The sequence below is a fragment of the Rhinolophus sinicus genome, chromosome 3 (genome assembly GCF_057876585.1).
Source record: "Rhinolophus sinicus isolate RSI-liver-muscle chromosome 3, RSI-T2T, whole genome shotgun sequence".
NCBI lineage: Eukaryota > Metazoa > Chordata > Mammalia > Chiroptera > Rhinolophidae > Rhinolophus > Rhinolophus sinicus.
In genome coordinates, this window is record NC_142503.1 from 105,114,118 (window position 1) to 105,138,051 (window position 23,934).

Sequence of the window (23,934 nt, forward strand, 5' to 3'; positions counted from 1 at the left end):
GGCAGCCAGAGTCAGAAGAGCAGCCTAAAGCAAGAGCCTCCCACTGAAGCCCCCCCCCCCCCAGCGTCAGCCTGTAATATTTCTAATCCATTATTTTCCCAGATAAGGCAGTCAATAGACACATGAAACCTTTACATCCACACATACACAAATAAATAACACAATCACACACGAAAAGAAAGCTACAAGGTAGGAAATGGGGAGAAAAGAGGGGAAAGATGGGAAAAGTGGGATGGGAGGCCAAACCCAGTCAAGTCATATTTTCAAGTTTGCTGGTCCTGGTAACAAGTGGGTACTATGCTGCCCGCCTTGGAGGGGCCCAAAGAAGAGAGGCCAGGAGGCTCGCCCACTAGGGCATGTCCAGGCTGAACACAGAGTCACGGCAAAGAATGAAGGACAGCACAGAAGGTGGGTCCAGGGAACAGGGCTACGTATGCAAGAAGGCTGGGATGCACTTCCTGGCAAACTTTAAATTAATGGAATGGAAACCTGCATTTCTGAGCTATGGGTGGGGGGCATACAAGACCACAATAAAGAGACTGGGTAAGTGAAGAGTTTTAGGAGAGAAAAATCGGGGTATTCTTGGGTCAATAAAGGAGACTGGAATTAAGACAAGTTTTAAATGCCCAGATGAAGAATGACCTTGGATCAACCCTATCCATAACAGCACGGTCACATCTCTAGGTCTTTGCTCAAGCTCTTCCCTCTACCTGGCATGCCCTCCCTCCTTCCAGCCTTTTCCATCTCCTTGGACTCCTCTTCATACTTCAAAGCCCAGCTGTAATTTTCTTAGCTCCTCCCATGCAGAAAAAAATGTCTCCCTCGTCTGTGGCTCCTGAAGCTTTGCACACCCCCAATATTTTACATTGTTTTGTGGTTATTTCTTTATGTCTCTTTATCTCCAAAGTGGCAATTAATCATCTGCTAGCCTGTGAACAAATTGAGGGCAAGGATATTGTCTTGTTCTTCCTTTAAGCCCCAGCACATAGCAACAGTCCCTGGCACACAGCAGATGCTCAAAAAATCTACCGGAGACAAATGAAATAGAAGTGAATAGTGGGGACCCATTGTGATTTCTTAAGAGGAATGATGTGGTGAAATCAGAATTTTAGGAATATTAATCTGTCAGCATGAACAAAGATGGATTAAAATGAAGAAAGAGACTCATGGCCAGGAGTCAAGAGGGGAGATTATTACTGTCATTTGGACATAAGGTGGGGGCAGAGGGAATGGAAATAGAAAATAATTTTCTGTGATATCACAAAAGAATGTGGAAGGGATTTGGTAATAAGCTACAAATATGGGTAATGGGATGGGGCAATAGGGGTGCTCAAACATTGAGATTCCTGGACAACTGGGAGAAAGGTGGTGCCACAAGAGAAATGTGGGGGGCCGAGAAAGAGAGGGGCAATACCTGGCCTCTCTCTAGGATAATTGATTGTGATCACAACAAGCATTTCTAGGCAAAACAAAAACAAACCCACAACACCTCCAAATCAGAATTTCCAACCCTGCTCTTATTCCCCAACTCTGGGTTGTATTTTATTTTATTTTCCTAAAAGTCAGTTAGAAACTTTTCTTCATGGCAGGGGAGACTGAGATGTATATAAGACCAGCCTGGTCCCCTGCTCAGGGCTGGGCATGCAGATCACATGAGCTCAAGCCGTCAGCCCTCCCTACAAGAGGCCTGCCTGACTGTGGCTTACTCAGTAAGTGCCCCAGTCTGCTGATCACCCACTCTCACTTCCCAGGCCAGGACCTCCGGGAAACCCCTGCTCCAGCCCTGCAAAGGTTTATAGGAAAGTCCCAGGACTCCCATCTGCTTCCTTGAATTAACTCCCGGGGGAGGATTTTGTTTTCTAAAGGAATTCAACTGTAGTGCCAACAAAAATCTATAGGAATTGAGGGGTACTCGATTTAAATCACATTTTTTAAATGTTTGCTTCTTTGTATATTGAGACCCAGTAAGATCCACTTCATCACCTTTATCAATGAAGTAGAAGCCACGTGCTGGTTATGCGGGTTGTAAGTGCTGTGTGATCTCTGAAAGAAATCTTTAGACTCTTCAGGGTCTGGGTGCCTTCCGCTGTGGAACTACAGTTGGACAAGATCATTCCTTAGACCTCTCCTGGGTCTCTATTTCTCTTACTCCAAATCCCAAAAGGCATTCCATGATCGCTCAGCTACTCAGGTCCAAGACTTCAGATTCACTTACTGCCTGCGAAGGGGTGAAACACGCGTGGGGGGGTCACAAAGGAGACGGGAAGAGACGCAAGTACATTTAATAGGCAGTAGTGGAGGCTGTGGGGCGCCGGGCTGAGTGTGGACTGCTTAGGAAACACCAGCCCCACAAATTCCAGATGCTAAGTGGGCCTGAGAACAATCTGAAAGCCCCTTCCCAAGTTAGGGCTGATGTTATTTCAAAGTGAAAAATATTAACTCACAGATCCCTAAAGCCCCAAGGTGAGCTAGCTCTGTAAAAGCTAATTCTATGAGTGCGCCAAGGGACTGCAGGTACTTGGGCTGCACTCAGGGAAGTGTCCAGAGTTGGCGGAAACCACTCATCCACTCCGGCTCCCACAGGCACAGGGTTGCCGCGGCTTAGCTGAGACACACACACGGATTTGAGGCTTTCTAGAAAACAGAGTGGCCGAGGCCCCAGGCTGGGGCTCGGGGCGCGCCGACCGAGAGCTGACCAGCTAGCCCTCCAGCCCAGAGCTGGAGGGAGGCGAGGCTGGGGTGGGGGCGCACGGGCTGGCTGTGGACTCCCCGGTCCCCTCTCCCGAGACCCAGAGAGCGCGGGCCGCGACTCCAGGACGGCCGAGGTTGACGGTCCCTAGAGTTTCAGAGTTGGAGGGCGGAGGGGTGAGTGTGGGCGCCGGCGGAACAGAACAAATCCTCCAGGAAGGGAAGAGAGGGAAGGAAGCGCAGCCGTCGGCACGGACCAGGCGCGGCTGGCTTCCCGAGCCCCGTGCGGGCGCAGCCCCGCGGCGCCCCGGACACACCCACTGCGCCCGGCCGCCGAGCGCCCGCCCGCCCGCCCGCCCCGCGGTCCAGAGGGAGCCAGAGAGGCGGCAGGGGCTGGGCCAGGTCGGGGTCGCGCAGGCAGAGAGCAGGGGGCGCGGGGCGCGGGCGGCTCTGCTCACCTGGCGGTCCGCGTCCCGGAGCGGCCGGCGGCCGCCTCGCCTCACCTCGCCCCGCGTGGTTCCCGGAGCTGGGCAGCCCGAGCCCGCCGCATGGACGGCCGCCGCCGCCCCGCGCCCTCCCTGCACCGGCTCCCGCTGAGCCCCGGTTCCGTGTCCGGCTGCGCGGGCGGCCAGCGGCTCGGGCGCGCGCGGAAAGCTCTGGCTCGGAGTTTGGGATCCGGAGAGCCGGGACCCGCGCTCCCTCCGTCCCTCCTCCCTCCCCCACTCGCGGCCTCCTGCTGTCATCTGGAGTCGCTCCTGCCGCCCCCTGGCGGCCGCCTCGGGAAGGACCGGCCCTCAATCCACACCTGAGATTCCGGAGGGGCCCCTTAAAGAATGAGAGAGGCTGATCTCTGGGTACCAGCCTGTACATAGGAGGACAGTCTAGACAGAGGCAACGAAGGCAGGAGGGTGGCAAGAGTGGAATGAAGAGTGGTCTGGGCGGGCCAGCCCTGGCCAAGTGAGAGGCACGACCAGGAGGTAGGCGAGGGCCAGAAGGTAGAGGCCTTGAATTCCACGTGAATCTTACCCTGAGGTTTGTGGGAATCACTGACAGACTGAAGCACAGGAGGACATGGGCCTCCTCGTCTTCTGGAACTACCATTCTGGCTGTGACAGGATGGGGCTGAGGCTGAAACAGGGAGCCAGCAAGAAAAATTGTGCGGTGAGCCAGAGCAGAGAAGGCAGTGACTCTAAGGCCAGAGAAGGAAGATCCCTGGTCGAAAGGGCACATACAGTCACACCCACTCACATACTCACACACAAGGGGAGCCTCACTGGGAGCCTCCAAAAGCACAAGACAAAAGCACAAGAGTCCTCAAATTCCAACTAGGGCTAGACAACCCAGAGGAGAGAGAAAACACATCTCCTGACAGCCAGAGCCGCCAGCAGTGCTTCTCGTCTTTTTCAGGGTGATATTGTGTGGGAAGAAAAAACAAAATCATCATCGTCGTCATCAGCGTCATCAAACTGGGATCTGTATAGCCAGGCCCTTCTTTTTACTAATTGGGAAATATTGTCCCAAAGAGGTCATGACCCAAATTACACAGCTAATTCATGGCAGCAAAGTTACTGGAGCCCAGTTTCTTGACTCCTAATGTGGGGCCACATTCTTAACATTCATACCGAGGTGTTTAGAGCTGGTAAGGTGGGAAGTACAGTGACAGACAGAAAATGTCCCTCCTCTCTCAGGAGAGGGTTGGGGGTGGCCTTACACATTTGAAGGGGTTGTCCACATACAGATAGTCTCCCTAAATATGCGTCATCCTGCTTGTTTATCACTGCCTCCAGGGCCCTCCAGCAGGGTTACTTTGAAGGTGCAGGTAGTACATGGGTGGACAATGAAGGTGGCAGAAGGCAAGCTGCCTGCCCCAGAGCCAGGCCGAACCAGGGATGGGTGCCCTGTGTGGGAGAGAAAGGAGAGCAACAGGGCAGAGAGCTCCAGGGGGGGAAATGAACAATAGAGAAAGTGGCACCCCAAGGGGTTAGGCCAAAGAAAGAACCAACTCTGAGTGCTAAGGCCTGGCCTGGAGCCTGGGCAGGGCCAGTTCTCACTGATTCAGGCTGGATCAAATGGATGAAATAATTCCACACTCAAACAGTGCTGATTGGAGGCACCTGGTGTGAGTGGGCTTGAATTAATTCTAAGTGTCATAAGTCCCATGGGTCCTGGTTAAGTGGATCTAACAGCTCTAGTAAACCCTGGCCAGTTTAAACCATTTAAAATGATAGAAAACTAACACAACATTGGAATGTACTTAATGCCACTGAATGGTACATCTGAAAATGGTTAAAATGGTAAATTTGACGTAATGCATATTTTACCATAATTTTAAGAAAGAAAGCAAAACTAATAAAATGTGTTCAGATTGGATTATTAATTCATTTAAGAGACATGAACTGAGTACTGCGCAGGGTATTGGTGTTAGGAAGTAAAAATGAAATGAAAAATAAAAATGTTCCAGTCCAAAAGAAGCTCAGAATAAGGCAAGGAAGGCATCACGTAGTCAGAAACTCATGCTGGTCGGTGGTCGGTATAATTGGCGAATATGCAGCAATATTTGAGGACTCATAGGAAGGGGGCAGGAATCTGGGGTGTTCACCTCGGCTGAATTGTAGAGGAGGAGCAGAGTCCATTAGGCAAGGCATGGTGTGAACAGGGCTTAGGAGGAAAGGATATGGGTCTTTAAAAAAAACAAAACAACTAATTTTAGACTTACAGACAAGTTGCCAAAATAGTACAAAGTATTCCCTTGTATCTCCCACCCTTCTTCCGTTAATGTTAACATCTTACATAACCAAAGTACAATTATTTATGGACCAAACTTGACCCAGCTGACCTAGGCTGGCTTGTCAGAATTGATCTGATCCACTTCAAACTTGGTCAAATTGTCATGACCATATTTTGCTTGCATGTCACAGAATGTCCTTTGTTTAAAAGTCAGAGACTATACTGTGAAATTTACTCTCATTTTAAACAAAGAGATATGTACATTCTGTATGAGTTTTTCATCTTTCAGTGCTGTTGTGTTTCTGCTTTGTGAGTGTATATATGTATGCATGAATCAGATGGGCAGGGTTGGGTCCCGCGTATGACACAAGCTACTAACCCTCTCCGACAGAGAGGATAAAGCAGAGTAGGTGCCTCAGATCATAGGGGCCGCCCCACGTGTCTCCCTGGCATGTCAATGTCTCATACGCACTACATCTTGGTGTGTGGGTTAGTTACCCTCTTGCATATCTGCAGTAACGAGGTGCTCACTACCTCATTAAAAACCCCGACTGTTGTTGGGGCCCCTCTGTTAGAAAACCCCTTTCCATTTGGAACCGAAACCTTTTTCTGGATGACTACCCATTGGCCCTAGAGGTGGCTCCTAAAATGACAGAGAGAAAGCATAACCCTTCTGTCGTGTGCCAGCTCTGTATATGTAGGACAGTCCTAGTTTACACTTGTCATACCAGTATAAATTAATTAAGAGTTAGTAGTGCCCTGTCATGCAAGGTCTCTGGTCCCACTCCCCGCACAAGAACGCAGGATATGGTGAGGCCACAGAAAGGACACCCACGGAGCCATATAGTGGAAGTCATACCACTATATTCTTGCTGACAGCCGGGTCGGAGACACAGGAATTAGGGGCCACACGATCCGCAACCCGCCTTCTGCTTTTCTGCCAACCCACCCACTAGCGTTGCCACGGCAGTTATAGTAGTGGCTAATGGCTAACTGGTTACAGTTGATGGCCATCTGATTATAGCTGATGGCCATCTAATAACCTAACCAGCCCCTTTCCACGTGAGGCTGAGAGCCTGGAAACTGCTCTCTGGGACTCTGTCCCCACAAGACCCCTTCATCCGTCGTCCCAGTTGCGACGATCAATTACCTGGTCATCCTGCAGGAGACTTCCACCACCCACCTGTCTAAGGCAGCCCCCTGCCTGGGGCCACCGCCTCAGGGTTCAGCCATTCCTCCTGGGATTTCAGAGCACAGGACCGGAGTAGAGCGGTGTGAGAAAGACTGCAGGAAGGCAAGATGGGCCAGCTGCACCTCAGTGGGGAACTTACAGTAACGCAGCTTCTGTACTTTCCCTAACAAGCACTGGCTGTGAAGTCTTTCCCCAGCAGAACATTTCTGGGGGCTAGAGTCCCAAAAGTTACACTTTTAAAAATACTGTTCTCCATTCTTGACAAACACTGGTGTTTTCGTCCTGATGGCATTGCAGGGGATTGTGTCCCAGCAGGAAGGGAAACCCCTATATTATCCCTACGCTGTCAACGTTTGGAGGCGGAACAGAAACAGACATGTATTCAAACCCCTAATTTCAGGCTCCAGCGAGGTACCGGGATCCATCACAACACTTACAGAAATCGTTCCTTCCATTCTCTTGGTTGCAAACCTTTGCAGACTGTAAAGTCAAGGCAAGCTGTGCCCAGTGAATAATAAGGAAATAAGGGAGGCATGGCAAACAAACAAAGCAAAACAACACATGAGCTGGTAAACTTGTTTTCAGCGATTTCTAAGCACCTCAGGTGAGCGGAAAGAAGTCTTCCCTCCTGCTTGCCTCCTTAAGGCCGTTCTTCCTCTTCCTGCTGCAAGCTATGTGGGATGTTGACCGAAGACCAAGTTTCCTGCGCCTGCCTGGGGCTGGCTCCCTACCGGACCTTTAGTCCAGGACGAGGCGGGAGAACATCTGCAGCCACAGCTCTGAGGACAGAAGCAAAGTGGTTTCCAGATGGAAAGCAAGGGTGCCGTGAAGTGTCAGGCTGCAGGCTATGTGGCGGGGGATCTAATTCTCCTTACAGCTTCACTCGCATTCTCTTTCTTGCCCCAGTCCAGTCAGCGGAGATAGAAAACTTCGTGTTACCTGGTACAAGACAACTTTTGGAATCCCAAGTATTCAGAATATTTCCTTTTCCCTCTTTGTAAGTGATAATACTCACAGCTAGGAGGCATCACCCAGGTTGAAGCAGCTGCTCTCCAGGAGCCACAAGGCTGAGCAAGATAGAAGATGGACACAGTGGTCCCCAGATTCACAGGCTCCCTATCTCCTGGCGATGATTCACTGAGGGAAGAGCCATGGAATCCGTCCCCTGGCAAGTGCCTGCTCCTCTCAAACATGACTGGTCGTTCATCCATCCAACCTATTTTTACCGAAGCTGACTATGAATAATCGGAAGGAGGATGAGAAACATTAACCAGAGTCAGAAGGGAACAGGGTGGGAGAGACCATTCTAGACAGAAGCAAGCACACTTGCAAAGGCCCTGAGGGAGACTGGATGCGCTCAAGTAGCAAAAAGAAGGGCTGTATGGCCATTGCTCTGAATCCAGGAGAGAGAAAGGAGGGAAGCAGTGTTGGTGGTTGGGGCGGTGGAAAGGGGGCAGGAAGAGGCTGCGATTTGAAGGTGCAAAGAGTTCTAGGCATGATTAATGATCCTGGGACAACCTCAAAGGTACAGGCCAGAGGCTGAAGCAGGGTCCTGGAGCCCCCTGCTGTCCTAGATGCTGGATTTGGGGGAGGTCCAGGGCTCCCAAAGTAGAAGAAGTAGGCGGGGCCAGCTTTGAGTAGTGGCTTTTATTAATCAACCAGTGCAGAAGTATGTATATCATTTTGTAAACAATTGGATAATCTGTCCGGTACAAATCCCTTAGAAGTCAGTGATGCTTATAGCTAATTTTGTGAGTTGGGTTATTTTCAAATGAGCAAGGAAGAATCCTCTGATTTCAGTGGGGGCTGACATGATCAAATCTGTGTTTATCCAAAGGGAGAAGAAAAAAAAATTCCCATTATGAAGGAAAAAAAGGTAATGCAAAAACATCATTCCACAATTCTTTTGTAATGGGAAAGAAAAAGGCAAAATAAAACAAATCTATCATTCTAAAAGCATGCCCTGCGCTTGCCATCCCCTGCTTCCTGGGAGACTCTCCTAATAAAACCTTGCCCTTCACCCATTGCCCTGTGACTGGCACTGCAGGTCTCCTAGCTGGCAGGTGAGAGGTCTCAGAACAGGAAGCAGGGTCTCCCTTTGAGGCTAATCAGCTTACATTGTGCCTGAAATTGCTGTCACCTTGGACTCATTGGCAATTTTCCCTCTTTAGCAAACTGGCTTTCTTGTTGACTGAATTCATTTTTATCAAGTCTTAGAGATACCGCGTATCCAGAGAACACTAGCCAGATGTGGTTTGTATATAAACCCAGTAAACTGCAGGCCACGGAGTCAGTCCCAAGTTCATTGCTTTGCTTTGCCTGCTCACTTTCATCTTGCCTCTATTTTCAGTATACAGAGGACCTACTTTGAGCCAATTGTGACATCTTACCAGACTTCACTGTCAAGATTTTCATGGGTCCTACATTACTTTTTTTCCCTTTATAGTTTCCTGTTTCACTGCATGATGATGGAGTCCTCTACTTGTGAGAAGCAGTTTAGTAAAATAAAGTAGTCAGTGCCCCACCCCCCACCAGCATCACCAGCTGGCCCTGTCATCGCAGAAATCCCCACCCACAGAACTGCAGTCACCTTGTCTAGAGAATGGGAGGAACATAATTACACCTGCTGGAAGAAAAGACGATTGGCTCACACCAAGTCTTGAACCTCTTTCCAGCTCTCAGATCTGTGATTCTCTCAGAAACTCTGCAACAGGAAAATTATGTGGCTCGTTTTGGATCCATCTGGGAAAAGATGACATACACGGAGAAGTATGTGACTTCTTTTTTAAAAAATTTCAAGCTGCATTTGAAATGGCTTCTTTCATACCCTGTAATGTAGAGGATTACCACGGAACTGTAAGGCCACATCATGGCTTCAAGAGGAAAACTCCCCATGGCCTGTGTCTGGAGTCATGAAGACCCACTGAAATAGCTGCTGTGTTCATTTCTGTGGGTAGGATGAGAGAAGGCCTGGCTGTGTGGGTGAGCCCTGGAATGGCTCCTATATTCCTCTGGAACTAGATGTCAGTCCTAAATGGACCGGATCAGTGTTCATGGCCAGCTTCTTCCTAAGTTCGTTTTTCCCTATTTCAAATCATGGAATTCTAGAGGTGTGAGGGAGCATTCCCTCTTACACAGATAAGGAAATGAAAGTAAGTGAGTAGAAAACCGTCCCACTACACGTATGTATATGGGGAAAGAGCCCATTAAGTGCCAGGCCTGTGATCTTTCCGTTACCCCGTGGAGGCCAGGCCCTCGTCTACTTTGATGAGCCTCCTCCCCACTGCCCCACCCCTCAGTCCATGAATGGAAAAAACTGGGGGTTCCATGCTCTCAGAAACAGCCATCAAAACTACTGAAGACATCTTGAGTTTCAAATATCATACATACGAAAGCTGAGAACTTTAGCCCCTACTCAAAGCACAGTACTAACCTAATCAAGTTATATTTTGCCTTTTGGGGGGTTACAACGAAAACACTGCAGGGTCTGCCTCGTGTACTTGTCCAGAGGCTCAGCCCAGCAGTATGGGCACAGGTCTCCACCACTACTCAGGCCACTTTCCGGAACTCTTCTGTGCGTCTCAGGTTTGTTCAGGAAGAGTTCTGAGGCCTGGGAACCATTTCTTAAAGCATTGGGGGGGGGGGGCAATCACCTCCAGGGTCCACAGCCTGAGTTGTGGGGTGACTGCCTCACCTTTATATCCCCATGGTAGAGGACTGCACCTATTCTTCTACCCATCAAAGAGCAAACCACGTGAAGGTGGACATCTTTAGACAAGGCAGAGCTACCCCTGCATCTGCTGGTATGATGTCCTTAAGGATAGGGTCCCAGGAAGAGAAGGTACATGGAAGGATGTAGAGCGGAGGGTACAGGAAATGAGATGTGATTCAGAAAAACAATAACAGCTAGGTTTAATCTGGTTTTAGACACGTGACCTGAGCAATCACTTAACCTCTCTGAGCCTCGGTTTCCTCATCTGCTGAGTGGTACTAAACGCTCACTGCTGACTTCTCTCAAGTGGGAAAATGGGTAGGGAGTGTTCTCGTGCCCTCTTAGAACCCTAGTCTGAGAGAAGTTGGGCTGTGTAGTTGGTCCGTCCCTTTGTCTGATTAGCTGTATTGCCATTCTTCCATTGTCATGGGGACATGCCAAAGGATGAATGAAGGTATGAGATCAAACAGAGAACAAACATAAGCAAGGATAAGCATGTAGATTAAGATATAGATTTCTCCTGACTCAGTCCTATGAGTGGAAAATACCACACAGTGGGAAAGAAACCAAATCACCCTGATGTGCAATTAGATATTGTGGTTCAGTTTGGAGAGTGAGGGACAATGGGTCTGGTTTGTTTTTTCTTTTGTCTTTCTTTTCTTTTCTTGTCTTGTCTTGTCTTGTCTTGTCTTGTCTTGTCTTGTCTTCTCTTCTCTTCTCTTCTCCTCTCTCTCTCTCTCTCTCTCTCTCTCTTTTAAGAAAGAGATTTTTACAAGAGAGAGAAAAGAAACTCATTTTCACAAGACTAACTTTAATTGGGGGGGGTCAAACAATTTACTTGTCAGCATCCGAAGTTCCCTTGAAGCTAATAAGAACCATCTTCTGTATAATTGTTTCATGAGGAGGAGGCATCTGAGTTGTGGAAGGTGCATGGGTTTTATAGGTAAACAAATATGCCCCTGGATCTTGCTCTGCTAACCCGTTATCTGTGTAATTTTGGAAAAGATACTAAATAGAATCCGAGCTTTTCAACTCTAGAGTGGAGATAATTCTTGAGGGCATAGTTTGGGTGGTCATTACTGAGGGTCACCATTTCCTCCTTAGGCCCAAGAGAGGATTTAATTTCCCTGTCACTGTGAAGCTGAATGTGGCCATGTGACTTGCATTGGCCAATGGAATGTGACTTCTCTTTTTAAAAATTAAAAAAAGATAAGAGCAAAAACCTGGCAGATGCTTTAAGACTCCAGGAATCATCACATTCCATTCCATTGTGCTGTGATTCTAGAAGCTCTTGCCAAGACGTTGCCTCCATTAGCCTGGGTCTCAGCGGTCTGTGATCAGCAAAGCACCCACCACTCCTTGTTGGATGTGTAGCATCTTTTGTTGTGTTAAGTCCCCGAGATTTGGGTTTGTTTGTTAGTGCAGCAAAACCTAGGCATACCATGACTGATATAGCAGTGGGTAGAATAATATGTGATGGTGTTTGTAAATACAATGTGGCATTGGCAAAGTGCTTGAAAAGCCTTGTTAATTCACTATACAGAGGTAATTGTGCTGATCAGTAGGCCCAACATCAGGGGTAACTTCTTGCACAAGTCAGGCAGGCCACAGAAGACTGCAACTTCACCCCAGACTATGTCTCCACCAAGGGCCAGAGTCAGGAAAATCCTGACAAACCTCCCCCAACAGAACTGCCATGGTGACTTAAATGCCAACTCTGCCTTTGAAAAATCTCCAGTGAAAGGGCCAATCTGTGCCCTGAAAGGGAGAATGCTTAGAGGACATTCCCTAGGCTCCAAGGAGTAGATGCTGAGGAGTGGGAGGCACCTTGAGGGCAGCGATCTAGAGCCCAGGCCCGCATTGTGGGGGGGAAGTCCTTGACCGTGGCAAGTTTAAGGGCACCTCTCTCCCTGTCTCTCCTCTCTTGCCATGCTCCGTACTCTCCCTTCCCATCATTATTTTCATCCTCACATCTCCACAGTAACTTATTGGGAAGTCATTCTTTATGCCACCCAAATCTAACCTCTGACCCCCAATTCCAGGCTCCCACGCCCGGAAATTTGGGCAGCCTCTTCAAGTTAATGTGTTATGGATAGAACATGTCATCTCCCATTCCACCACCAAAAACCCTGCGTCCTAGTTCATATTCTATATCTGGATGATGGGTAAACAGCTCCCCAATCACTCAAGCTCAAATGTCAGAGTTTTTATGTCCTTGGAACACTCTATTTTTCATTAATGTGAAAGGGGAGGGTGAAAACAAGAAAAACAAAGTAAAGTATTACTCAGGCCAGGTGAGGTTGTGGTTCAGTCTTAGTGGGAATTGTTCCTTTGAGAATTTGTCTTTGGAGGGAATGTCTCTAATTGTGGGTTCTGAAAATAAGATGTGAGCTGCTTAATTCTTTTAGGCCATAATAAAGGGCTATTGCTGGTCAATGAAATTTAGAAATGCAACTTTTTTTAATGCAATAAATGCCATCTGTATATAAACTAAGTACCATTTTCCACACACAGAAAATAACCAATGATTAAAAAGCAAAATGAGATGCTGATTCCAGAAAAGATGGAACAAGAGAGGGCGCACTAAATGCATCTATCAATCCTAGACCGAATGGAGGGAGCAGCTATCTGAGAGCTGTGAAACAAATCATGGCAGGTAGATGAGGGCAAGAGACCATGCCATGCGGGAGTCCCTGCTCGCTACGCCATTTGTCGTGCGAGGCGGCCTGCGGGGTCTCCTGTCCCGCTCCCCACAAGAGAACGCAGGACATGGTGAGGCCAAAAAGGAACACCCACGGAGCCACAAGTAGGGGAGTCATACCACTATAGTCCCACTGGAGGCTGGAGCCACACGACGTGCGACCTGCTGTCCACTTCTCTGCCTGCCACCCAACCAACTCCCTCTCAACATGACTCACTAGCGCAGCTGTGGCAGCTATACCAGCGGCCAATTGGCCAACTGGTTACAGCCGACGGCCACCCACTACCCAACCCAGCACCCCTCCACGTGAGGCCGAGAGCCTGGAAACTGCTCTCTGGGACTCTGTCCCCACAGACCACAACACAAAGTTCCCCTAAACCAGCAGCGGGTGTGCCCTACTGTGTTTCCCCGAAAATAATACCTAGCCAGACAATCAGCTCTAATGCATCTTTTGGAGAAAACATTAATATAAGACCCGGTCTTATTTTACTATAATATAAGACTGGGTATAATATAATGTAGTGTAATGTAACATAATATAATACAGGGTCTTATATTAATTTTTGCTCCAAAAGACTCATTAGAGCTGATTGTCTGGCTAGGTGTTTTTTCGGGGAAACACGGTATTTTTCCTCCAGTGCCGCCCACCTTTGACTCAAAAGCAGGCAGAATTTCAGAAGTGTGCACCAGGGGAAGACAGCTCCCTCTTTTTCTGGTCCAAGAAACAAGAAAGGGGACTCTTAAGAGTCAGAGAGAGTGGGGAAAATCCTCTGACTTTTGTTTCTTTTTTCCCTTCTTTCCAGCCTCTCTCATAGGCAATGTTGTGGGGGTGGGGCTGGGGGGGTGGTATGGTGGTGGCAGTGGGATGGCAGACACCCAAAGCTCTGAGGCAGGGAACCGTTCATTTGACCAGATGATCTGGTTTAAACAGGTCAAACCTGGGTTCAATCAGCGAGAGCAAAACTATTGAAATTAGAGCTGATTTGATCCAGTTTGCACCAAGCTACTCTGACAAATGCGACTTTAAACTGGTTTAATTTAGTTAGAATCTGTTTGCTCTGCCAGGAGTCATTTTCCACCAGTTTTTCCTAACACGAAGCAGTATCACCTGGCTGAATCCAGTTTCCTCCTTCCAGACAGTCGTGATTCCATTCATGTTGGTCTCACCCAATAAGGACAAGTTAGAACCAGGCTTATCTGGTCTCAATCAGCATGAATCGCTCTGAATTTGAGCTGTCCCAAGTTGCCATGTTTTATCCCGCTTGAGCTGACTGTATACAATTTGATCCAGGAAGGCTGGATTTGACCTGGTTAGAACCAGTTAAAAACTGATTTTCACCGACTTGAAATCAGTTTGCTACTTTGAGAACCAGTTGGTTTCTGTTAGAAACTTGATCTTCAGAAATGGCTTCGCCAGTATGAGCCTCCTGTGAGCCACACTGACCCAGATGAAGTCAGACTCCAGTTGTGTCTGAACCACTCAGAGAAACAGTTGGGGGAGGGATGGTAGAAGCCCAGGTTGTACAGGTTAGGGAGTAAAAGGGGTGAAGGAGAAAAATGAATGGTATTACATCTATGCTCTTCTGGATATAGGTCAATATGGAGACTCAGGGTCAAGAACTGAACTTGAAAAAAATATAGATCAAGGCCCCAGAAGAAGTCGGAGGTCAGAGGGCGTAGAACCAAGAGACTCAGTTGGAAACCAAGTAGGGACAAAGGTATATTGTAATTAAATTAGGGAGAGAGGGAAATTCTATGGCTGCAGTAATGGCTAGTTTCAATATTACGTGAATAAAATTTTAATTTGTATCATAGAATTGTGACTATGGTTATACAATTTATGTAGCTGACAATTTTATCAATTTTCCAATAGTTGCAGCTTCCCCTCTGAGACATTTGGAGAGCATGCACGTGTCTGTGCCCTACTCTCACCGTACCTTCCCTGTCCCCAGGGAAGATGTGAAGATGGGAGAAGCTGGAGGCCTTCGCCAGCCAACACAAGATAGGAGTTCACAAATTCCCCCTCAGGAGACCCTAACAAAAGGACTCTGGTCTGTAGCAAGCGACCACCTCTTCACCACGTCCTGCCATCATGTCACAAATGTCAGGGCTGTGGCAAAAGCAATCATCACCAACCCCTTCAACAGAGGTGACCTAGTGTTAGGATGACCCATGGCCTCGTGTGTCCAAGACAAACCTAGCTTACATCTGAGATCCCAATGTTATTATTAATAGCGGCCCCTTTCTCTCCCAAATTGGTCCAGTTTGGGCAGCAAATTATATGACCAAGCTATCTAAGGCCCCATCCCCTCCCGTCTATCGCTCTGTCCCTCTCAGAGATTGCACCCATTCCCACAGCTTAAAATTTCTTCTCTTTGAAGACAACTCCAGAATTTTCATCTCCATCTTTTTTCCTGAGTTCCAGTCTATAATTTCCACTGGGATATTAAAATAATCACCCACTCAGTGTGTGTGGAAATGACACAGACTGACAGCTATTGCTTTAGCCTCATGCCCCTCAGGCACCCCTGCCACCCAGAAATGTGTCACCTGAGGATTTACTGAACTCAGCCCGCGCACTAAAGGAAGATAAGTAATGTGTTCCCGTGTTGAAAAATAAAAAAGGTTTTTGCACATATTGCCAGGGTTTCTCTGGAAAGCATCCAGGAATTGTTCCGGGAACTCCATTTCCAGGTGTGTGTTGCTTTAAGGAAACACGTGCCGCTGAGAAGGAACACCCTCAAGGGGCCACTAGCTGTTGGTGTTGCTGTGGCAGGTCAGCCTCATCGTAAAAAAGCAAAGGAAGGAGTCATGGGGGGAGCACAACACGAATGGGCAGAGCACACACACCACCCCTGAGGAAACCATAGTCAGGTCGCCGATGAGCGTCCAGAGTGTATGCGTGAAAGGGACCGACATCCCCAGCTGCAGACCCACAGCAGGACATGCTGGACGGGGACACAGGCTCTGCTCCAGGACCAGGGAGCCAGCTCATATTTCTGCTCCACGCTGCTGGGCTCCCATGGCAAGCTGTGTTGCACCATCCTTAGCCCTTGAGAGAAGCGGGGCGCCTGCCTTCTTTGGGAGTTGGAGAAGAAACTTGGAGACAGAAGCAGAAGTCAACGGACTGACATACCAGCCCCAGAGATGGACAGCTTGTGCAGAGTCGGGCTTGGGCTGATTCACCCACCTCGTCTCTGAAGCGAAGGGGAATGTCTGAGCTGTGTGCCTGGACTCACCTAGGAGAAGGGGCTGTGGGACGTGCATCTATTTCTTTGATTAGGAAATATGGACCAAATTCCACCGACAGAATAATTCTAAGACTATTTATTGTAATAATAAAAGTAGAAAGAAGAGAAGTTACTTGGCTGAACACCCCTAACTGCCAGGCTCTCTGCTGGGGGTGTTACAGACAAGAGTTTATTTGATCCCTGGACAAATCTCCAAGGGGAGGCTGCAGCCAGCTTGGAGTCAGGCACTTAATTCACTAGTCTGAGCCTGGGTTTTCCCAAGTGTGAAATGGGCTGACTCTGCAGGGTGATTGACAGTGTTAAATGAGATCACAGCCGACAGAAGCTGTGGAGTGTGCAGCTCCCTGAAACATAATTTAACCTGAGTTTGTAGGGAGGTCGGTGTGTTGGCCTTTTCGGATATGACTCCTGGATGTTGTTCCGTTCGGTATTAGGTGCAGTATTAGGAGAGGAAGTCCGCCCTGAGTGGTGTTTCCCCAAAGGCAAACCCTGAGAGGAGGATTCCAGCACACGTGACTTACTTGGAGGTGGTCTCAGGAAGCATGTGAGGGAGAGAGGAGGTGAGAGAGGACAGCAAGGATGGCTGATAAAGGTGTGTTAGTCAGGGGGTTACTGCAGTGGGCAACTCGGGCTCAGACCTCCTGGGGATCTTCTGCGAAACTGTGGAACACGCCCCAGAGTTGTCCCATCAAGAAAGGCAGAGAAGGGGTTTTTCCACCAACTGTTGTCCCTCACTAGTAAAGGGTCACTCTTAAAGTCTTAACTCAATGACACCTCTGGCCTGTCCCTGTGGAGGATGAAACATACTCCTGGGCTGGAAATTGCCTTCAGGCAGAGAGATACAGGGAAACATTCCTTAGTGGGGGACGTCTACAAACTCTAGGGCAGGCTCAGGGGATATGGTTGGGGGACAAAGCGTGTCTTCCAAAAAAGAGCCCCACCCTTCTGTCCAGAAAAGGAGGTAGGGAGGGCACTAAGCGAAGAGTGAAGCTGCAGAATTAAGACAGCAGGAAAACTTGTGAAGTTTGCCCTACACGTCAAAACCTAGACCTCAGACATTAGGAATTTGGGCGTCCAGGAGTAGAGTGCTTCTCTCCCATCCCACTTGTCCTCCTCTCCTTCCACGCCAACATTTGAAATATGAATCCACTGGTGGGGGCTGGGCAGGAGAATTGGAGGCTGAGAGTGTCCTCACAGTTCTTTCCTGGACAACGATGGCTCTTTTCAGCCCTGTTAGATAATGAAAAGAGCATTTATGGTGGCAACAGGCAGAGTCATTAAGCAGGAAATCTTAAAATGATTCCATTGAGATTTTAACTGGTAGGAAAGCTGCTTTCATTGGGGGCAGTAGAATTTAGTGGTTAGGAGCAGGAGCTTTCGAGTGAGACCAAGCAGGGTTCTAGGTCCAGTTGCATCCCTTACTGGTTGTGTAAACTTAGGCAAGTTTCTTCATCTTTTTATGCTTAAGTTTCCTCATCTGTAAAACTGGGTAAAATAAAATTAGTAGACTTCTCATAGAATTGCTGTAAGTTAAATGAGACAATGCATGTAAATCCCTTACCACAGTATCTGGCACATAATAAATACTCAATAATTCTTGCTGTTACTATTCCTCACTCATTCAACAAAAATTTATTGAGTCTCTTCCATGTTTCAGGTCCTATTTCAGGCAGTAGTGATAAAGACTCAATCTTGCCTTGGAATTTAGATTCTATTGCCTTAGATACAGATGATAAAAAGTAAACACATTAATAATCATTATAATTTCAGATAATGATAAGTGCTTAAGATCTAAATAATGTGAAAAAGTAAGGATGCAAAGATCCTGGGGCAGCATTGTAGACAGTGGGTACAGGAAACATGAAATCCATGAGGCAAGAATAAAATTGCTAGTTGAAAAAAAGCAAGATGGTGGGTGTAGTGAGACTAGGAAGGGCTACAGAGAGAAGGTGAGAGTGAAAGGCAGCCATGGCAAGGAATTTGGATTTCATTCCAAGTGTTCAGCAGGGGTTGACATGAATTGATTTGCATTTTTAAAATATCCACTTGGGTGGCCATAAAGAGAACAGAGTGGGGAAGGGATGCCAAAAGAGGAAACAGAGATGAGTTATGAGGCATTAGAGTAGGTCCAGAGAGATGCAGTGGGCTCAGACGGATGACATCAGCAAAGATGTTGATAAAGAGTTGAATCTGGGATGTATTTTGAAGATGGGACCAACCAAACTTACTGATGGTTTAAGGTTTAGATGTGATGTAGGGTAAAGAGAAAACTCAATGACAACTCACAAGCTTGCAGCCTGAGCATCTGGGTAAATGGCAGTACCCTTGACCAAGAGAGGGGTGGACTGAAGAAGAAACAGGTATGAGGAGAGAGTCTACCAGGAAATTCAGAGTTCTAGTTTGGACATGCAAACTTTGAACAGCAGGCATCCAAGAGGACATAGCAAGAAAGCAGTTGTTGGTTGGCTTAGGGGAGAGGTATAGTCTGGAGATTTGTTTGGGGATCATTGGAGTATGGACAATATTTAAAATCATGAGACTGGGTAAGATCACCTAAGGAGTGAGGGGCAGTAGAGAACAAGTCTGATGACTGAGCCTTAGAACATCCTGCCATTTAGAGGGAAAGGAGAGGGGGGGAAGCTAGCAAAGGACACAAAGGAATGACCAGTGAGTAGGAGGAAATCCAGGAGAATGAACTTCCCCAAAATTCAAGCAAAGAAAGTGTTTCCAGAAAACGGAAATGATCTACTGTGTTATATGTCAATGAGAGATCAAGTGGAGTGATACGAAGATAAGAATTGACCAGTAGATTTATCAAAACAGAATGGTTGGTGACTTTGAGAATTCTGGCTTCAGTACTACTGTGGAGACTAAATGCCTGCCTGATATGGGTCAAACAAAAACTAGGAAGAGGGAAAGTCAAGATGGTAGCAACAGCTGTTTGACAAGTTTTACTATAATGAGAGAAAAAATATGTAAGAGATCAAGGAAGAATTGGAGGTCAAGGAGAGATTTATTTATTTTTTAATATAATAAGGGATGTTACAACATATTGTTAAACCAATGGCATGAACCACTAGAAATGGAAAAATGATGCAAGAGTGAGATGCAAAGTCCTCCTCGACTGGGAAGAAGGAACAGAACCCTGTTCACAGGGTTGTTCTGGAGAGAGGCAGAGGCGGGTCATCCTTTGCAACAAGAAGAAATGCAGAGCATAGAAATACAGCTGCATGAAATATTCCTGGATGCTTGGGGAAATTGCTTCCTTTCCCTAGAAAATTTCCCTCAAAATCAATTTAAGCACCTATTAAATGGCTCAGCTGGGGCTGGAGGTTTTGTGCTGCCTGCCAAGCAATGATTTGGGGTTCACAGCCAATCCCAAGAGAGTAAAAACAGGGGATATGAGGTCAGAGACCACATTCTTTTCCATCCTTGTAGGCCTTCAAAAAAATGTTTGATCGACTTGAATTGTGAGAAACTAAAATTCATTTGTTGAAGACCTCCTTAACCCTTTTGCTGTGAAGTTCATTTACATCTGAGTGAATATATCCGAAATTTTCATACATAAAAATAATATCATTTATATACAAAGCAGCTCAAATTGTTGTTATTAAATGCATAAAAGAGTCAAAATATCAACTTTTTGTTTTTTTGTGGATTTCTGACACATTTTGGAAAAAAACCTTGAAATCAATTAACACATTGAAAGAGTTAAAAGATATTTACAAATGGTTCAGAAAGCCACCATTCTGTAGAATGAATATAGCCTCCGCAGTCTTCTGAGCAAATCTGTCTGTAGATAAGAGACATGTAAGGATGGAACTCTCCACCACTGAGAGCTGGGATTGGTCCATTGACTTGGCCTCTGTTCAATAATGTGGCATCTTCTTAGTCCCACTTACTGACCTTACCATGCTAAATTGCCAGCTCCCTGAAGGAAGAGGTCATGTCTTAGTCAATACTCTGTAGCTTCCCCCAACCACCCTGTGTGCTCAGCCAATGCGTGTCAGTGCAAATGATGGGGACTCTGCTCGCAGTCATTAGATGTGGAGAGCAGATCCCCTAGAGACAAAAGGAGACCCTCTTCACATCATATTTCCTTAAAGGCTTCTGACTGAAACCCACAACCTACACCTCAAATCCCTCTGATAAAGAGACTTTTGAAGTTAACAACGAGAAAAAGCTTCCATGTAGAAAGCTCTCATCAAAATCCCAATGGCATTTTTTAAAAAAATAGAACAAAAAAATCATCAGATTTGTATGGAATCACAAAAGACCCTGAACAGCCAAAGCACTCCTAAGAAAAAAGAATAATGCTGGAGGTATCACACTCCCTGACTTCAGCTTGTACTACAGAACAACAATAATCAAAACAGCATGGTATTGGCAGAAACACAGACACACAGAACAATGGAATAGAATTGAAAACCCAGAAATAAACCCCCGTAAATATAGACAGATAATTTTCAACAAAGGAGCCAAAAACACACAATGAAGAAAAGAATCCTCTTCAATAAATGGTGCTGGGAAAGTTGGAAAGCCACATGTAAAAGAATGAAACTAGATTGCTATCTGTCAACATGTACCAAAATTAACTCAAAATGGATCAAAGACCTAAACATAAGACTTGAAACAATAAACAGCATAGAAGAAAACATAGGTACTAAACTTATGGACCTTGGGTTCAAAGAGGATTTTATGAATTTGACCTCAAAGTCAAGCTGAAATAAATGAATGAGACTATATCAAACTAAAAAGCTTCTGCTCAGCAAAAGAAACCATCAACAAAACAAAGAGGGAACCAACTGAGTGAGAGAAAATATTTACAAATGCCTCCAGTGAGGAGCTAATATATATAAGGAACAAATGCAACTCAACACTGAAAAGATAAACAATCCAATTAAAAAAATGGGCAGAGGACATGAACAGAAATTTCTCCCAATAAGACGTACAAATGGCCAATAGATATATGAAAAAATTTTCCACATCACTAGCTATTAGGGAAATGCAAATCAAAACCACAATGAGATATCACCTCATACCTGTTTGAATGGCTATCATCAACAAGGCAAATGATAAGAAGTGTTCGAGAGGCTGTGGAGAAAAAGGAACCCTCATACACTGTCAGTGGGAATGTAAATTGGTACAACCGCTATAGAAAACAGTATGGAGGTTCTCAAAAAATTAAGAAGAGAATTGCCATATGACCCAGCAAGCCCTCTCCTTGATATCTACCCAAAAAATCTGAAAACATTTATCCGTAAAGATATATGTACTCCAATGTTCATTGCAGCATTAATTATGGTGATCAAAACATGGAAACAACCAAAGTGTCCTTCGATAGATGATTGGATAAAGAAGATATGGTACAAATATAAAATGGAATATTACTTTGCCATAAAAAATGAAATACTGCCATTTGTGACATGGATAGACCTTGAGATTATTATGCCAAGTGAAATATGTCAGACAGGAAAAGCTGAGTACCATATGACTTCACTCATGTGGGATATAAAACTGAAGGTAACAAAAGAACAAGACAAACAAAGAAAGAAACAAAAACTCATAGACACAGACAACAATTTAGTGGTTACCAGAGAGTAAGGGTGTGGGGGGATGGTAGAAGAGAGTAAAGGGGGTCAAATATATAGTGATGGAAGGAGAACTGACGCTGGATGGTGAGCACATAATGCAATATATAGATGATATATTATAGAAGTGTACACTTGTAACCTATGTAGGTTTGTTGACCATTATTAATCCAATAAATTTTAATTAAAAATAAATAATGTTAAGAGACCAGAAAAAAAATAAAGGTCTGGAGCTCTAGTAATTCCCTTTGATCACCTAGCACTTCCTGCTATGATAATTGTCAGATTTTCCTATTTTCCTTGGGGCTTCCTGGCTTCTCAAGAGCTGTCTTATCCATATACTCTCTCTTTCTTTCTCCCACCACTCCTTTGGGTCCTGTGGCCACCTAAACACTCTGTTCCCTCATTCCCCTCACCTCTGCACCTAGGAGTCTCATTTCTCTTTGGCCATCTATAGGGGTTACATGGACTATTTTCTTCCAAGCATAAGCTGATGAGGACTAGGAAATTTAGTAAAAGCAGCTATCAGAGTCAAAGTTCTTTACAGATAAGAGATAAAAATCTTCCAGACTTCCAAGGACAGCCTCCTCTCAGCATGACTCCTATATATTTTCCAAGCCCCCTCTCTCATATCCCCATGGATGTATGCTATCTGCAGAAGTGGGTGAGGCTTTCCAGGAAAGCCTACGTATCTGAGTGGCTGTCTTGGAACCCAGAACTATGTACATGGAATTTTGCTTTTTAAGACACTGAATAGCTCATACAAGTTTATTTATTTTCTCTATGGAATGGTCCAGAAAGAACACAAGACTTCAAAGCAATGCTGCATACAAGGTGGTACTTGCAACTGAGAAAAGGGACTATGAGTAAGGAGTACTCCCAAACTTGAATCAAGTTGCTCTTGGAGAGCCAAATCAACACATCAGTTTACAGACAGACATACGCTTTACAGAAGGCAAGACCCACAGGCCAGAACAAGACTCTGCATTAGTTAATTGATTACATTAGCATATCTAAAGAAAGAATGTGTGGAAACCAAGTAGAAGTAGGTCAGCTTGAAATCTAGAAAAACTTCAGTCACAAAGGCCCATAATGAGATCCAAGATGGTGCAGTACATAAACACTGTGCCTACATCCTTCCGAGAACACATTAAAGTTACAGCTAAATTATAGAACCATCAACCTGGAGAACCATCTGAAGTCTAGCTGAACAGAAGCCCTATAATTAAAAATATAAAGAGGAAGCCATGTCGAGACTAGTAGGAGGGGCGGAGACGCAAAATGAGCTCCATACTTCCCTGTGGTGGTTGAAAATCATGAGGGATACCTTGACTGTGGAGGTTTCTCTGAGAGGTGTGAGGGACCCCAGCCCCCCCACATAAGGCTTCCCAGCCCAGAGTACTGGTGCTGGGAAGAGGAGCCCACACAATAACTGGCTGTGAAAAACAGTGGCGATTCTGAATGTTCAGGTAGAATGAAAGGCTCTGGGAAACCCAGACGTCCTCTTAAATGGCCCACGCATAGACTCACTAGGTCACAGGCACTGACGGTGGGCTCCAGCAGAGGGGCAGTGACTCTGAGATCCTGGGGCAGACTGAGGAGTGTGGCTTCCTGGAGAGAACTGAAAGACAGTCGACATTTTCCTGGTGAGGGGTCATCTTCCCATATATCTGGCAGGCTGGTACCATCTTTCTACGTTGAGCCCACCCCCACTGACCAAATCTGAATCTGATTGGCCTAGTGAGCTTTGCTGCTCTGCCCTGTTGACTCAAGTGGGACCCCGACCCACCCAACTCCCTCAAAGCTGGAGCACCTTTGCAAGCAGCCAGCCCCTCCCACATTGCACTCTTTCTAGGAAAACTAGCACAGTCTGGCAGGCCCCAGGCAGTCGGCAACTGGCCTTAGTATGCTCTGAGACTTTTGCTGAGTCACTCCAGGCTCAGCACTGGCACCAACCCAGAGTCGACATTAACCTGGTGACTATAACTCTTCCCACTCCAGTGACTCCCTGAGAGCCTGCCTTACTTAACTTGCATAATACTTTATCAGTGGCAGATCCTTAAGGGAGCCAG

General features: G+C 46.4%; 1 protein-coding gene across 1 annotated transcript in view; it reads right to left on the reverse strand.

The window, feature by feature from the left end:
* THSD4 (thrombospondin type 1 domain containing 4) overlaps positions 1-3,406 on the reverse strand; it is a 583,467-nt gene extending 580,061 nt beyond the window's left edge. Inside the window, exon 1 of the mRNA XM_074328210.2 lies at positions 3,147-3,406. The gene's annotated coding sequence lies outside the window, so the exon portion shown is untranslated. The remainder of the gene's footprint in view (positions 1-3,146) is intronic.
* Positions 3,407-23,934: the final 20,528 nt, after the last annotated feature.